This window comes from Amblyraja radiata, chromosome 24, assembly GCF_010909765.2.
Source record: "Amblyraja radiata isolate CabotCenter1 chromosome 24, sAmbRad1.1.pri, whole genome shotgun sequence".
Lineage (NCBI taxonomy): Eukaryota > Metazoa > Chordata > Chondrichthyes > Rajiformes > Rajidae > Amblyraja > Amblyraja radiata.
Window position 1 is genome coordinate 35,837,059 of NC_045979.1, and position 14,544 is coordinate 35,851,602.

Genomic DNA, 14,544 nt, shown 5'->3' on the forward strand with positions numbered 1-14,544 from the left:
CAGCGTGGGTCTTCAGAACAATGTACAAACATAGACAATAGGTGTAGGAGTAGGCCATTCGGTCCTTCGAACCAGCACCGCCATTCAATGTGATCATGGATGATCAACCCCAATCAGTACCCCGTTCCTGCCTTCTCCCCATATCCCCTGACTCCGCTATCTTCAAGAGCCCTATCTAGCTCTCTCTTGAAAGCATCCAGAGAACCGCCCTGAGGCAGAGAATTCCACAGACTCACAACTCTCTGTGTGAAAAAGTGCTTCCTCATCTCCGTTCTAAATGGCTTACCCCTTATTCTTAAACTGTGGCCCCTGGTTCTGGACTCCCCCAACATCGGGAACATGTTTCCTGCCTCCAGCGTGTCCAAACCCTTAATAATCTTTCAATAAGATACCCTCTCATCCTTCTCAACTCCAGAGTGTACAAGCCCAGCCGCTCCATTCTCCCAGCATATGACAGTCCCGCCATCTGTCCAAGCCCCCTTCACAGATGCTGCCTGACCCGCTGAGTTCCTCCAGCACGTTGTTTTTGTGTAAGAAACGCTGGAGGTATCTAGGAAAGTGATTGATCGAAGGTCATTATGGCTGCCAATAATTTTGTTTCCATTGACATCTGAGATCAGGTGCTGGGGAATAACACGGTACAATAGATGTCAAGGTTATACAAAGTTGTACGCCTTATCGAATAAATGTGCACTTGGCCTGAAACCCTTTGTTGACCAACTAAGTAGTTGCAAATGCACTTACGAATTTGGTCGCCATCCAGTTTGGTTCAGTATTCTCAGAGCGTTTCAATATTCTTGAACACGTTAGAAAAGTAGATCTAAACGTTTCTTCCTGTGTTTAGTTTCGAGAAACAGAGCGTAAAAAACAGGCCCTTTGGCCCACCGAGTCCGTGCTGACCAGCGATCCCCGCACACTAACACTACCCTACACACACTAGGGATCACTTACAATTACACCAAGCCAATTAACCTACAAACCTGAACGTCTTTGGAGTGTGGGGGAAAACCTGGAGATCTTGGAGAAAAATGTTTCCTCGTCTCCGTTCTAAATGGCTTACTCCTTATTCTTAAACTGTGGCCCCTGGTTCTGGACTCCCCCAACATCGAAAACATGTTTCCTGCCTCTAGCGTGTCCAAGCCCTTAACAATCCTATATGTTTCAATGAGATGCCCTCTCATCCTTCTAAACTCCAGAGTGTACAAGCCCAGCTGCTCCATTCTCTCAGCATATGACAGCCCCGCCATCCCGGGAATTAACCGTGTAAACCTACGCTGCACTCCCCCAATTGGTACAGTGATATTTGGGGTCACCATACAGTCATACGAATAAAAAAAGAACACAGAACACGATAAACATCCCCACACAGCGGAATCAAAGTTTCCCACTGTGGGGGAAGGCACCAAAGTTCAATCCTCCTCTTTGATGTTCTTTGATGTTCACCTGTGGTCGGGTGAATATCAACGAACCTGAGGTCGTAGGTTTAAGGACAGAGGTTGAAGATTTAATAAGAGCCTGAGGGGCAACTTTTTCACATAGAGGATGGTGGGAATATGGAACGAATTGCTAGAGGTGGTAGGAAGGTCCAATAACAATATTTAAATGACATTTGGACAGGTACGTACATGGATAGGACAGGTTGAGAGGGATATGGGCCTAATGCTGGCAGGTGGGACTGGTGTAGATGGGGCATGTTAGTTGGCGTGGGCAAGTTGGGCCGAAGGGCCTGATTCCTTTCAGTATGACTCCATGTAGTAAACCCTTGGCAATCCAGGAGAGGCATAGAGTCATATATCAGAGAAGCAGGCCTTCCGGCCCACAATGTCCATACTGCCCATTGCACCTATCTACACTCATCCCATTTACCAAAGGTAGACTCAAAAAGCAGGAGCAACTCAGCGGGACAGGCAGCATCTCTGGAGCGAAGGAATGGGTGATGTTTCGGGTCGAGACCCTTCTTTAGACTCGACCCGAAACGTCATCCATTCCTTCGCTCCAGAGATGTTGCCTGTCCCGCTGAGTTACTCCAGCTTTTTGTGTCTATCTTCGGTTTAAACCAGCATCTGCAGTTCCTTCTCACACATCCCATTTACTAGTTCCACGCATTAAGTCTGTAGTCCTCTGGACAAGAGATTTGAACATTCACATTGGCCGAACCGTTTAAGAATACATCCAACTTATCTGCCAATGCATATGTAAAAAATCCATGTCATTGTTTTTCGCCACAGTTTTTTAATCCAATTTCTGATTGTGTTATCTTTCATAAACCTTATCTTTAATTGCACACCACTTAACCTACTTACAAACCAACTTGTATCATTCACATTGAGGACTGTCCTTAATAAGAGAGATTATATTCGAGATAAAGGAATCACGAGGACTTTACTATTGACTCTCCTCATGTTGAATGATGGAATCTGTGTCCATGTGGCATGGGTTCCTATGGTATAAATATCGTGGCTCAGAAGCCAGACCTCAGATTCCGCAAAGAGTCCAGCTGATTCAACATGAAGTCGCTGATCTTAGCTCTCGTTTGCCTGCAGCTCTCTGATGCTCTGATGTACAGGTAGGACAATCTTAACCCTTGAATGGGAGATGGAACAGAATCCAGGTTTATCAGGATGATGCCTGGATTAGGGCAGCATTGCATTAGTGCTAGAGCTACTGCCTTGCAGCACCAGAGACCCGGGTTTGATCCTGACCACGGGTGCTTGTCTCCCCGCTTTTCTCCCCGTGACCTGCGTGGGTTTTCTCCGAGATCTCCGGTTTCCTCCGGCGTAGAATGGATAGACTCGGCTTGTACTCGCTAGAATTTAGAAGATTGAGGGGGGATCTTACAGAAACTTACAAAATTCTTAAGGGGTTGGACAGGCTAGATGCAGGAAGATTGTTCCCGATGTTGGGGGAAGTCCAGAACAAGGGGTCACAGTTTAAGGATAAGGGGGAAGTCTTTTAGGACCTAGATGAGAAAAACATTTTTCACACAGAAAGTGGTGAATCTGTGAAATTCTCTTCCACAGAAGGTAGTTGAGGCCAGTTCATTGGCTATATTTAAGAGGGAGTTAGATGTGGCCCTTGTGGCTAAAGGGATCAGGGGGTATGGAGAGAAGGCAGGTACAGGATACTGAGTTGGATGATCAGCCAAGATCATATTGAATGGAGGTGCAGGCTCGAAGGGCCGAATGGCCTACTCCTGCAGCTATTTTCTATGTTTCTATGTACAGGTTTTCACGTTAATTGGCTTGGGATAAAAAATTTAAAAATTGTCCCTAGTGTGTGTAGGGTAGTGTTAATGTGCAAGGATCGCTGGTCAGTGTGGGCTCGATGGGCCGAAGGGACTGTTTCCGCACCTTATTAACAAGGTTGACAAGATATTAATTCATTAGGAAATATGCCCTGCATGGATCGCATGTGACCTCATGACAAGCGAGCCATTCGCAGAGTACAGATACATGATAATGGGAATAACGTTTAGATAAGGACTGAGACCAGGAAAAACCTTTTCACCCAGAGAGTTGTGAATCTGTGGAATTCTCCTCCACAGAAGGCAGTGGAGGCCAATTCACTGGGTGTTTTCAAGAGAGAGTTAGATTTAGCTCTTGGGGCTAACGGAATCAAGGGATATTGGGAAAAAGCAGGAACGGGGTACTGATTGTGGATGATCGGCCATGATCACATTGCTGGCTCAATGGTCTGAATGGCCTACTCCTGCACCTATGTTTCTATGTTTTCTATGAGGGAAGAGTCAAGAGTATTTTATTGTCATGTGTCCCAGATAGGACAATGAAATTCTTACTTGCTGCAGCACAACACAATATGTAATCGTAATAAATAATATAACAAAAACTCAGAAAAAAAAGAACAAATAATAACAGTGCAATAATAATAGTCTATTGTAGTTCATAGCTTATGAGGTTGTAGCGTTTAATAACCTGATGGCTGTGAGGAAGAAGCTGGTCCTGAACCTGGCTGTTACAGATTTCAGGCTCCTGTACCTTCTTCCCGATGACAACAGAGAGATGAGTGTGTGGCCAGGATGGTGTGGGTCGTTGATGATGCTGGCTGCCTTTTTGAGGCAGCGACTGCGATAGATCCCTTCGACGGTGGGGAGGTCAGAGCCGGTGATGGACTGGCCAGTGGTCACAACTTTCTGCAGTAAACACGATGAAGTCTGGGTGTGGGAATAACATTTCCGACTTTCTTCCCGCATTCACAGGGTTCCCTTGACTAAGGGGAAATCTGCCCGGGATACTCTTCGGGAGCAGGGATTACTGGACGACTTCCTGAGGGAACATTATTCCGATCCCTGCGCAAAGTTTGATGGTCTCACCGGTGTGGCATCCCTGTCATCTACAGAACCAATGATCAACTTCCTGGACGTAAGTTATTCCCGACTGTTATAAGTGGAAGTGTGATGGAAAAGGCACACATAACTTACAGCCCAGTGGTATGAATATTGATTTCTCTAACTTCAAGTAATCCCTGCACTCCCCCTCTCTCCATTCCTCCCCCACCCAAGTCACACCAGCTTCTCGTTCTCACCCAGCAAACAGCTAACAATCCTTTATCACTGTTAGTTTTTTGCATATCTTTCATTCATTTGTTCTATATCTCTCCACATCACCGTCTATAATCCCTCGTTTCCCTTTCCCCTGACTCCCAGTCTGAAGAAGGGTCTCAGCCCGAAACGTCACCCATTCCTCTCCAGAGATGCTGCCTGGCCCGCTGAGTTACTCCAGCATTTTTGTGCCTATCCGGTGTAAACCAGCATCTGCAGTTCCTTCCTACACTGTACCCTTTTCCTCTCTGCAGAGAGTTGCGGAAGCAGCCAGGACCATCACGCACAAACCAACCTCCCTTCCATTGACTCCATCTGCATCTCACGCTGCCTCGGCAAGGCCAGCAGCATCATCAAGGACCAGACTCACTCCCTCTTCTCCCCTCTCCCATCCGGCAAAGAGGTGCAGAAGTGTGAAAACACACATCTCCAGATTCAGGGACAGTTTGATTCTTCCCAGATGTTTTCAGGCAACTGAACCGTCCTCTCACCAACTAGAGAGTGGTCCTGACCTCCCATCTACCTCACTGGAGACCTTTGGACTATCTTTAATTGGACCTAACTTTATCTTGCACTGAATGTTATACCCTCTATCCGGTATCTGTCCAATAGACAATAGACAATAGACAATAGGTGTAGGAGTAGGCCATTCGGCCCTTCGAACCATTCAATGTGATCATGGCGGATCATCCCCAATCAGTACCCCGTTCCTGCCTACTCCCCATATCCCCTGACTCCGCTATCTTTAAGAGCCCTATCTAGCTCTCTCTTGAAAGCATCCAGAGAACCGGCCTCCACCGCCCTTTGAGGCAGAGAATTCCACACTCACAACTCTCTGTGAGAAAAAGTGTTTCCTCGTCTCCGTTCTAACTGGCTTACTCCTTATTCTTAAACTGTGTGGCCCCTGGTTCTGGACTCCCCCAACATCGGGAACATGTTTCCTGCCTCTAGCGTGTCCAAGCCCTTAATAATCAGTGACCACTGTGTAAACATGTTTAGTCATAGAGTCCTACAGCATGGAAACAGGCCATTCGGCCCAACTTGCCCACGCCGACCAACAATAGTCTTTTCACTGAAGATAGACACAAAAAGCTCAGCGGGACAGGCAACGTTTTGTTTCTATCTTCGGTTTAAACCAACATCTGCAGTCCCTTCTTTCACAGAAGTCTTTTCACTGACTGAAAAGCACAAATATCTAATCACTGTACCTCGGTACATGTGACAATAATAAATTAAACATGTCTCCTGTTAGCACCCTTTAGTTTCCTGTTCCTCTCTAGCCTTTATCCACCCATCTGCTGATCCCCCCCTCACCTGTATCCACCTATCGCTCGTCAGGCTTTGACTTGCCCCCACCTCTCTTTTCCAGCTTCCTCCTCCCCACTCCAATCAGTCTGAAGAAGGGTCCCGACCTGAAACGTCACCTATCCCCATTTTCCAGAGATGCTGCCTGACCCGCTGAGTAATGGCCCTGTCCCACTTAGGAAACCTGAACGGAAATCTCTGGAGACTTTGTGCCCCACCCAAGGTTTCCTTGCGGTTCCCGGAGGTTCCCGGAGGTTTTTGTCAGTCTCCCTACCTGCTTCCACTACCTGCAACCTCCGGCAACCACCTGCAACCTCCGGGAACCGCACGGAAACCTTGGGCGGGGCGCAAAGTCTCCAGAGGTTTCCGTACAGGTTTCCTAAGTGGGACAGGGGCATTACTCCAGCATTTTGTATTCTACACAAGATTCCAGCATCTGCTTTTGAGTCTAAAGCCGCACTTTATAAAGACATAAAGTGTGTACAGACTTCGGATGCTGTCTGTGTGGAGTTTGCACGTTTTCACAGTTTCCTCCGGTTGCTCCGGTTTCCTCCCACATCCCAAAGATGTGCGGGTTTGTAGATGAATCGGCCCTCTGTGAAATTGCCCCTAGTGCGTAGGGAGTGAACGAGAAAATGGGATGGTGTGGGATCGCTGGTCAGCGCGGACTCATTGGGCTGATGCACAGACTCTGAAAGGCCCGTACTGACTTTCCATGTTGTAAATCTGAACTAAATATTATTTGTGTTTTTTACCGACAGCTGTCTTATTATGGAACAATCAGCATTGGTAATCCTCCACAAAGCTTCACCGTCATCTTTGACACTGGCTCATCCAACCTCTGGGTCCCCTCTGTCTATTGCAGCGATGCTCCCTGCAGTAAGTCAACGTTCCCTGCCCCTGGATGTATTTGAAGTTTTACTCGTATCCTGCGATTCCTTACGGTGGCGTAGCGGTAGAGTTGCTGCCTTACAGCGCTTGCAGCACCAGAGACCAGGGTTAGATCCCGACTACGGCTGCTGTCTGTACGGAGTTTGTACGTTCTCCCCGTGACCTGCGTGGGTTTTCTCCAAGATCTTTGGTTTCCCTCCACACCCCAAAGATGTACAGGTTTTTTTAGATTAATTGGCTTGGAATAAATGTAAATTGTCCCTAGTGTGTGTTGGATAGCGTTGGTGTGTGGGGATCGCTGGTCGGCATGGACTCGGTGGGCCGAAGGGCCTGTTTCTGCGCTGTATCTCAAAACTAAATAGACAATAGGTGCAGGAGTAGGCCATTCGACCCTTCGAGCCAGCACTGCCATTCAAAGTGATCATGGCTGATCATCCCCAATCAGTACCCCGTTCCTGCCTTCTCCCCATATCCCCTGACTCCGCTATCTTTAAGAGCCCCATCTAGCTCTCTCTAGAGAACCGGCCTCCACCTCCCTCTGAGGCAGAGAATTTCACAGACTCACAACTCTCAGACTCACAACTCACAACTAAACTAATTCCTCTGTAATTCCTTACACTAGCTCCGCCAAGGGCTGCTGGATCTCCTGGCTGCTAAACATTCTAATTCCCCTTCCCATTCCCACATTGACCTTTCAATCCTGGGCCACCTCCACTGTCAGAGTGAGGCCACACACAAACTTGAGGAACAGCACCTCATATTCCACTTGGGCAACTCACAACTCAACCAAGATAGACACAAAATGCTGAAGTAACTTAGCGGGTCAGGCAGCATCTCTGGAGAAAAAGGATAGGTGATGTTTTGGGTCAGGACCCTTCTTCAGACTGTCCTGAGCCAAAACATCACCTATCCATGTTCTCCAGAGATGCTGCCTGACCCGCTGAGTTACTCCAGCACTTTGTGTCTGCCGACTAAGAAATCCCATCGACACTAGTCCCACCTGCCCACATTTGGCCCTTTACCCTCTAAGCCTTGTACCTGCCTAAATGTCTTTTAAATATTGTTATCATGCCGGCCTCAGCGACCTCCTCTGGCAGCTCGTTCCAGCAACGATGGTGTGGAGTCAAAAATCATCTTTAATTAGAAGTGAGCTTTCAGGAAACCATTGGCAATAGACTTTGATTGAGTGCGGGTCTGTATTTTTTGTTTAGTTTAGAGATACAGCACGGAAACAGGCCCTTCGGCCTACTGTTTCCACGCCGGCCAGTGATCCCCGCACATTAATATTGCCCTACACACACTGGGGCCAATTTTACATTTACACCAAGCCAATAAACCTGTAAACCTGCACGTCTTTGGAGTGTGGGAGAAAGCCGAAGATCTTGGAGAAAACCCACAGGTCGGTAGAGGCAAGTCAGGATCGAACCCGGGTCTCTGGCGCTGTGAGGCAGCAACTCTACCTTGCCGCCCATGGTGTTATGTTCTGCTGAAACCTTTTTTCAATTTAACGGAAGGAACTGATGTCTCTTTTCAGTGAGCCACACGAGATTCTCCCCGTCCTCCTCCTCGACCTACCGTTCAAATAACGAGCGCGTTGCCATCCAATACGGAACTGGGAGCATGACGGGAATATTGGGATACGACACACTGAGAGTAAGTAGACTTCACTCCTCACCACGTCACTCCAAGTTCAGTCAAGAGTGTTTTCAGATCACCTCTCACGCCCTCTCACCCATTTTTTTATTTTATTTTTTATTTTATTTTTTTTTATTTGTTACAAAAAATTTATTCAATTATTAAAAATAATATTTACACTACAATAAAACAATCCAGATCCCACCACCATAATACAATACAAACATGTATCCATAATAAACTACTATACAACGATGTTACAATCCTTATTGAGGATACATTCAACACCCTGCGGAGCCCAGCGGTCCCGGAACTCCCTCAGGGTGCCCGTAGACAGGGCGTATTCCCTTTCTAACCCCACCCGGGCACGGACGTAACCCCGGAAAAGGGGCAGGCTGCTGGCTCGGGTAGAGCCCTCCACCTTCTGGCGCCGTGACTCGCGGATGGCCAGCTTGGCCAGGCCCAGGAGCAACCCAACCAGGACATCTTCAGCCCTACCCTCTCCCCTACGCACAGGGTGTCCAAAGATGAGGATGGTGGGTGAAAAATGCAGCCAGAAGGCAAGGACCCCCTCTCACCCTGGCCACAAACTCTTTGAATCACTTCCCTCTGGAAGGCGACTCCGGACTGTCAAAGCCACCACAGCCGGGCATCAAAACAGTTTTTAATCCACGAGCAGTAGCTGAACTCAACAGCCACAAGTCTGTAGCCTCCTTGTGCTCTGCCATTTTATTTCATTCTTCATATGTGTAAATTATGATGTTTTATTTTATTTTATTTTATTTTTAAAATATTTTTATTAGAAGCATATACGTCATAACCAAAACGCAATTTGTTTATCAATTACATATTAACACAGCGTCTGTTTATATATTTTTTTGAAAGATAGAGCTAGAGAAAGAAGGGAGGGAGAAAATATTAAAAAAATAAAATAGATTACTAATATCACAATTTTGGAGATAGGTCCATAGATTATAAAGTATAATTATTCATCCAATCTTGATGTTTTATATTTAATTGTCTAATGTATATCGTGCTGTTACTTGCGAGCAAAGCACCGAGGCAAATTCCTTGTATGTGAACATATTTGGCTAATGAAATTAATTCAATTCAATTCAATTCAATTGTCACATGTACTGGCAGTGGTTTACCTTATGCCCCTGTCCCACTTAGGAAACCTGAACGGAAACCTCTGCAGACTTTGTGCCCCACCAATAAGTCTCCAGAGGTTTCCATTCAGGTTTCCTAAGTGGGACAGGGGCATTATAGATAGACACAAAACGCTGACGTAACTCCAGCGGGCCAGGGGACGTCTCTGGGGAGAAGGAACGGGTGACGTTCTGGTTTGAGACCCTTCGGTCAAACCAACGTCTCGACCCGAAACCCCGCCCGCTCCTTCTCCCCAGAGACGCCGCCTGTCCCGCTGAGCGTCGCCAGCACTTTGTGCCCATCCTGGCGAGTGAGAGGTGGACAGATGGACACAAAACGCTGGAGTAACTCAGCGGGTCAGACAGCATCTCGGGCGAGAAGGAATGTGTGATGTTTCGGGTCGAGACCCTTCTCCAGACGTGTCCCACTGAGTTACTCCGGCGCTTTGAGTCTGTCTTGGGTGTAAACCAGCACCTGCAGTTCCTTCCTACAAGGTGGATACAGGATAACTCCAATTACATTCTCTTGATCTTGTTCCTTCTAGGTTTCTGACATCACCATCCGCGGCCAGGAACTGGGTTTAAGTTTGACTGAACCTGGCGGATTCTTCAACTCAGTCAAATTTGACGGTATCTTGGGCATGGGCTACCAGTCTCTCTCTGCAGAGGGCGCCACCACTGTGCTACACAACATGATCTCTCAGCAAGTTATCTCCGAGCCCCTCTTCTCCGTCTACTTGACCAGGTCAGCGTCTCCCACGTAAACCTTGTCGCGCCTTCGATGACTGAACGGAGCGCCCTTAATGCCGTGGATAGACAGGGGTTGCGGGGAGAAGGCAGGAGAATGGGGCCGGGAGGGAGAGGTAGATCGGCCATGATTGAATGGTGGAGTAGACTTGATGGGCCGAATGGCCTAATTCTGCTCCTCTCACCTATGACCTTATAGAAACATAGAAACATAGAAAATAGGTGCAGGAGTAGGCCATTCGGCCCTTCGAGCCTGCACCGCCATTCAATATGATCATGGCTGATCATCCAGTTTAGAAGGATGAGAGGGCATCTCATTGAAACATATAAGATTGTTAAGGGTTTGGACACGCTGGAGGCAGGAAACATGTTCCCCATGTTGGGGGAGTCCAGAACCAGGGGCCACACAGTTTAAGAATAAGGGGTAAGCCATTTAGAACGGTGACGAGGAAACACTTTTTCTCACAGAGAGTGGTGAGTCTGTGGAATTCTCTGCCTCAGAGGGCGGTGGAGGCCGGTTCTCTGGATACTTTCAAGAGAGAGCTAGATAGGGCTCTTAAAGATAGCGGAGTCAGGGGATATGGGGAGAAGGCAGGAACGGGATACTGATTGGGGATGATCAGCCATGATCACAGTGAATGGCGGTGCTGGCTCGATGGGCCGAATGGCCTACTACTGCACCTATTGTCTATTGTCTAATAAAGTATTCATTCATTCATTGATTCTTTGAGTGTTTTCGATGATTCTGGGCTATAATGATTCTAACCATTGTTTTGCAGAGTGGATGGTGAGTCAGGAAGTGAAATCATTTTTGGCGGTGTCGACCCCAGCCACTACCAAGGCTCAATCAACTGGGTACCTGTCACACATCAAGCTTACTGGCAGATCGAGATCCAAAGGTACGTGCTTGCAAATCTCTGACCAATACAATGTTGAGAGTAGCTCGCTCGCTACCCATCGGCCTTCAAAGATTAACTACATCAACCGGTGGTGCAGCGGTAGAGTTGCTGCCTCACAGCACCAGAGACCCTGGTTCAATCCTGACCACGGGTGCTGTCGGTACAGAGTTTGTACGTTCTCCCCGTGACCACGTGGGTTTCCTCCGGGTGCTCCGGTTTCCTCCCACACTCCAAAGACGTGCAGGTTTGTAGGTTAATTGCCCCCAGTGTGTAGGATAGAACTAGTGTACGGCTGATCAATGGACAGCATGGATTCAGTGGGCCAAAGGGCCTGTTTCCATGCTGCATTTCTAAACTAAATCATACATTCTAAAACGGCATTAAAAAGACCCCTGGACAGGTACATGGATAGGAAGAATTTGGAGCAGGGGTGAGGAGCCTGCGGCCTTAAGGCTGCATGTGGACTCTTGGCCATTAAGTGCGGCCTTTTGAATGAATCCAAATTTTGTAGAACAAATCCATTTATTTTTATTAATATGTTTTAGTTTGTCTTTTATTATTTTTATTTTAATCTTAAAATGAACGTATTTAAAATACCAAAGAGTAAAAAAAGATTCAACAAAATAATCCTCCCCAACTGACGGCCACAACTAAAACATTAGTAAGTCACGAGGGCTGTTTTAACAAAACAATGTACATTTTGAAGTATATCTAATTGAAGTTTCTTGGATGCGGCCTCATTAGATTACAGCTAACTTAATGCGGTCTTCCGACATGAAAATGTTCCCGGCCCCTCATTTAGAGGGATATGGGCTAAATAAGGGCAAGTGGGACTAGCGTAGTTTTGGCATCTTGGTCGGCAGGGACCAGTTGGGTCGAGGATCCTGTACCTCATGACTCCATGTTTAAGAAGAAACTGCAGATGCTGGAAAATCGAAGGTAGACTAAAGTTCTGGAGAAACTCAGCGGGTGCAGCAGCATCGATGGAGCGAAGGAAATAGGCAACGTTTCGGCCTGAAACCCTTCTGGAAATAGGCAACGTTTCGGGCCGAAACCCGGAAGGGTTTCGTCCCGAAACGTTACCTATTTCCTTCGCTCCATAGATGCTGCTGCACCCGCTGAGTTTCTCCAGCACTTTTGTCTACCTCACGACTCCATAATCTGGAAGGGTTTGACTGTTGTTGACCAAGTCAATGTGTGTTTCTTCCCTCAGAGTGACTGTCAACGGGCAGGTGGTGGCTTGCAGTGAGGGTTGCCCCGCCATTATAGATACCGGCACCTCCCTACTTGTTGGACCCACCAACGCCATCACCAACATCCAACAGGCAGTCGGAGCCACACCTGGTTCCTATGGCCAGGTACCATTCACCTGTACTCACCTGTACTCACCTGTACTCACCTGCACCGTTTAATGTGTTATACAATCACCACCATGTTCTCTCCATCCAACTCAATTAGTTTAGATGTTTAGTGTAGCGTGCTTTGGTTTACTTCCGATTAGTTTAGTAGAGTTCTGTTTACATTAGTTTAGTTTAGTATGGTTTGGATTAGTTTAGCAGAGTTTAAGAAAGAACTGCAGATGCTGGAAGAATCGAAGGTAGACAAAAATGCAGGAGAAACTCAGCGGGTGAGGCAGCATCTATGGAGCGAAGGAATAGGTGACTTTTCGACCCCAAACATCACCTATTCCTTCGCTCCATAGATGCTGCCTCAGGTCACCTATTCCTTCATTCCATAGATGCTGCCTCACCCTCTGAGTTTCTCCAGCATTTTGTCTACCTTAGTATAGTTCAGATTAGTTTAGCATAGTTTAGTATAATTTAATTAACATTAGCATAGTATATATTAGTTTAGTTTAGCATATTTTAGCATTGTTTAAATTTGTTTAGATTAGTTTAAGATATCTTATTTTTGATTAGATTAGTATAATATAGATTAGTTTAGATTAGTAATAGTTTAGTATTGTTCAGTTTAGTTTAGTGCAGATTAATTTTCTATAGTTTAGATGAGTTTAGTTTCGATGTTTAGATTAGATTAGTATAGATTAGTTTAAATTAGATTTGTTTGGTTTAGTTATAGCATAGTTTGAGTTTAGACTAGTTTAGGCGAGTTGAGATGAGTGAGTTCAGATTAGATTAGTTTAGTTTATATAGTTACTTGATTTAGATCAGTTTAGTTTCTTAAGAGTTTGGTTTTCTAGTTTTTAGTTGACTTTCCTCAGACATGACCAAGTGCGATCGTTTCGCTGAACACCTTCGCTCAGTCCGCCTTGGCCGACGTGATCTCCAAGTGGCCAAACACTTTAACCCCCCCTCCCATTCCCACACTACATTTCTGTCCTGGGCCCTCTCCACTGTCAGAGTGAGGCCCAAGTATCTGGAGGAGCGCACCTCATACTTCCATGGGCAGTTACAGCCCAGCGGTATGAACATTGACTTCTCTAACTTCATGTCTGCCTTTGCTTTCCCTCTCTCTCTCCGTCCCTCCCCACCCTAGTCATCGTACTAGTTTCATGTCGTCATGTTGAGTTTCACTGTCTTTACAATTCGTTATCACCTTCCCAACAGCCAACAATGGACCATTGTGGGCTCCACGTTTTCCCTGATCATTGTTGCTGGCTTTGATTTGTCCTTTTCACACCTTTGATTCATTTTCCTTTACCCTTTTCATACCTCTCATCTCCCTCTCCCCTGACTCTCAGTCTAAAGAAGGGTCTCGACCCGAAACGTCACTATTCTTCCCTCTCGAGATGCTGCCTGACCCGCTGAGTTACCCAGCTTTTTGTGTCTGTGATCTGAATAATGTTGCCCTTGTCTTTCAGTACAACATAAACTGCAATGATCTCAGCAGCATGCCTGATGTGGTCTTCACCATCAATGGATACGATTTTACTCTTCTGCTACTGCCTACGCACTCAAGGTACGTCATTGGACTCTGTATGGTATTCGTTGCTTTTTCTCAGATTACTTAATGTGTTCATAAATATGTTTACGGGTTCATAAATTCTAGGCGCAGAACAGGCCCATCAAGTCCACTCTGCCATCCAATCATGGCTGATCTATCTCTCCCTCTCAAACCCTTTCCCCCATAACCCTGACACCCGCACTAATCAACAATCTGTCAGCCTCCGCCTTAAAAATGTTCACTGACTTGGCCTCCACAGCCGTCTGTGGCAATGAATTCACCCGTCTGGCTAAAAAACATTCCTCCGTCTCCTTCTCCATCTCCTGCTGTACCGGGCACTCTAGGCGTAGACCGTGGACTGTTGCTAATTGCTTTCCATCTCACGGGGAAGGGGGGGACCAGCGTGGGGGGGGGGGGGGGGGGGACAGCCAAGAGGGCGGGGAGGGGGGTTGCGGAG

At 46.8% G+C, this 14,544-nt stretch overlaps 1 pseudogene; it reads left to right on the forward strand.

The window, feature by feature from the left end:
• The first annotated feature begins 2,507 nt into the window (after window positions 1-2,507).
• On the forward strand, window positions 2,508-14,165 carry LOC116986643 (annotated as a pseudogene).
• Window positions 14,166-14,544: the final 379 nt, after the last annotated feature.